Below are 3,637 nucleotides of genomic sequence, written 5' to 3'. Positions count from 1 at the left end.
AGGTCGGGGATGTTTGGACTAAGGCGAGGGGACACAAATTGTTCCTATTCCATTATCTGAGAAGAAACAAGGAAATGTTGCTTTGTAATCCTTGGATGACAAATTTGGGTAAGTTAACTGTCCCAAATGTCTTTGTGAATAGAAGGTTGTTGGAGGTTTTGGTTAGAAATTACAATTTCGTGAAGAGATACATTCAATTCCCAAATGGTGATGCATTCATTAGGTTTTCTGTGGGTACTATGAATGGAGTTTTTAATTTAGATCCCAACCCCGAAAAACCCTTGTCCTTTGGGCAGTTAGAGGAAGAATATCTTAGGATGGACACTACATACACTGGTTGGAAAATTGTTATTCATAAAAGGCATCTAGTGAAATTGACTGAGGAAGATGGGACACCATTTAGCATTGATTTATTTAGACAATACTTGCAGTATACATACATGTCATGCATACAAGTAGAAGGAGTCGAGGTGCCTGATTTGGCGAGTACCGACCCATTGGTTTTAGCTTCTAATGAACAAATGTATGAGCCCAGGCCTTTTGACTATGTTGCATATCTGGTAGATAAGTTACATGAAGGTTTTCTAAACCTTAAAGATAATAGGAACCCTACCTTCAAATTTTATTCACTGCTAATGTATTTGGTTTTGTTATATGGATATGTGAAGGGTTTGTGGCCAGAAGATTTAAAATTGAACACAATGAACAGGAAAGGTGAAGAAAAACCTGTGCAATTATGGACGTCTCTTTGGGATTCTTGGTATATGAGATCCAATTATATTAAGTTTGAAGAACTTATAGTGAAACCACTGTACAAGATATATGGGGTTCCATGTGAAGGATATATCTCTGATGAAATTAAGATATTTTTAAGGCCTAAGGATTGTGATGAAAGGCTAATTGTTGACCATAACTGGGGAGACTGGTTTGTAAACAAAGAATTCACATGTTTTAGAATATATGGATTTGAGGGAAGCCCTTATATGTTGCCTAAATTAGTTCTAGACAGAGTAGCCCACTTAGAGATTGTAAGGCAGTTGAGTGTGTCAAATGCTAAACATTTTGCGGATTTGCGCAAACAAGCCTTCCTGCCTGGAACACTAAGTTTTGGTGATTTTACAATAATGTCTAATAAAGCTTATGATATAATTGATAGAAATTGATGGAAGAATACAACTTATTTGAGCATTATGCCAGGAAGAATTATGGTCCTGAAGGTTATATTCATTCTCGCAAGAAAAAGAAAAACTTGGGAGATTATCTACACTCAAGTTTGGAGGCTGAAGACATGTTTAGAAATATGGAGGATGTAGAAGACCAAGAGGTAATTGATAGACTGAACAAAGAATTGACAGAAAAGAGACAAAGATTGCAGGAAATGGAAATTGGAGAGGAGGAAGCGGAAAGTGAATCAGATGAAAATGCAACCATCTATAGATATCAAGTACCAGAAACGGAAGAAGAGCCCAATGTGCAAGAGCGAATTGTGACAAAATTGGAGGTTCATGCTAATTCCAATTTGGAGGAATATTCTGCCTTTGTTGCAGATGATGTCTTTACACAATCAAAAGAATTTAAATTATTTTTGTACTATTTCAAAGGAAGGAAGTTGAGGGAGTCTATTCCCAACATTACACTAGAAAATGAAGCTGAACTGTTGAGGAAGTTAAAAGAACAAATAGATGCTGAATTGGCCACAATGACTCCTCAAAAGGGGAAGCAACTACTTACAGAGGCTGGAGTGATCTTATTTCCTAGATGGGATCTTAGTGCTTTGTTTATTTTTGATAGTTTATTACATTTAGAGAATAAGGAGTTTAAATTAGATATACGGGGTGTAAATGATGTGTTCATTGGGTCAAGGTTGGATCAAGATGAGGAAGCCTTATTGTTATTGGATTTATATCTTCCTAATAAAAGACCTAATATTATTGATGTTGATAAGGCCTTTGGCCATATGATGAAGCTTAAAGTTGGGGAGATTGATCTCATCATTTCTGTAGATATTGGAGTAGATATCTCAAAGTTTAACAAGGCACAAATGGTCAGGATAGTAAGAGAAAGAAACCAATATAAAGGACTGTATGAAGAAATGCTAAGAAGAAGTGGGCAACTAGTGCCAATGGTTCTTTTTCCTGATAAATCACAGTGGAAGAAAAAGTGTGAGGAATTACAACAAGAAAACAAGAAGATGCTTAAACAGATGCAAAGTGTGAGGACATATACTGCCTCTGTATTGTTAACCAAAATATTTGAGACTTTGAAAACTTTCTGGAAGAGTTCTAGACAATTTTTCAGAAGAACAAGGATAATGCAGTCTCACACAACAGGATTAAAAAAAGATTGGGGACTAGACTGCATGATAGAACAGTAGCCAAAGAAGAAACCAAGGAGATTGAAAAGATAAAGAAGTTGTTGACAAGACACAATAAATTTGATGAACAGTTATAGATTGAGTATGATGAGTGCAAGCATATAACTCAGCATGGTTTCCCAGAATTGGTTGATCAGAAAGGTGAGATTAAAGATAAGGATAAATGGATCTCAGAATGCCAGAGTCTTCTCAATGCTGCCCTTGATATTGCCCGGACTGATGGAATTGAATTAAAAGAGACTATAAAATAGATGGAGAATTTTGTCACACTGGAGATCATCATCAGAGACATAATTCATGATGCAGATACATACAAGTCAACAAAATACCTAGAGCACATTCAGAAATACGACAAGAAGCTGGGAGATCAGACTTGATTTTTAAGGTCTCAAGGAAATGCCAGTTTTTAGGTAGTTAGTCTTTAGTTAGTCTTAGTTAAGTTTAATTCCGAATGAAAGGGTATGCCCTTTCATTGTGGATCCGAATCCTCATCTATATTTTTTACTCTGTCAAGACAATCTTTTATGCAGTACTTATGCAGTACTTATGCGGTACTTATGCAGTTTGTTTTTAAGAAAGACAATATCAAGTTGGTGGATGACAATATTTATTGAAATTAATTAGTTTTATTATCTATTTTCAATATAAAGATCAAGTGTTCTTCATATTTGATGGTATCTACTTTTTGAATTGATTTATTAGTTCTCTATGATAAATCTATTCAATTAGATTACTTCAATGTGCTATCTTATGTTATTGTGATTGAGATTAATTTTGAGTTTGAATATCAGTTTGAAGGATTGGTTGGCAAGCTTCAAATTGTCTTATTGGTCTTTCGGAGTAAAGTTAAATTCAATAAGACTAACTGCATATTATATTTTGATTACAACTCATATAAATGCCTTTGACGTGATGATCTTGGTTTATTTTCTAGAAATGCCAAATTGGTGAAAAGACATTGTGCTTTATGTAATCAGTTGATTATCTTATGTTTATTTCAATGCAAAGATCAAGTGTTTTTCATCTCTGATGGTATTTATCTTTTTGATTGTTTGATTAGTTCCCTGTGATAAATATATCCATTTATATTGTTTCAATGTGCTATCCTATGCTATTTTAGTTTGGGTTAAGTTTCAATTTAACTATCAGTTTGAAGGATTGGATGCGAAGCTTCATTCTGTCTTATTGGTATTTCAGAGCAAAGTTAAATTCAGTAAGACTACCTGCAACATTATATTGGGGGTGAAGGCACTTGTCTACTAT

This window comes from Cryptomeria japonica, chromosome 9 (assembly GCF_030272615.1).
Source record: "Cryptomeria japonica chromosome 9, Sugi_1.0, whole genome shotgun sequence".
NCBI lineage: Eukaryota > Viridiplantae > Streptophyta > Pinopsida > Cupressales > Cupressaceae > Cryptomeria > Cryptomeria japonica.
The sequence above is the reverse complement of the archived record's forward strand: the minus strand, read 5'-3'. Positions refer to the sequence as shown.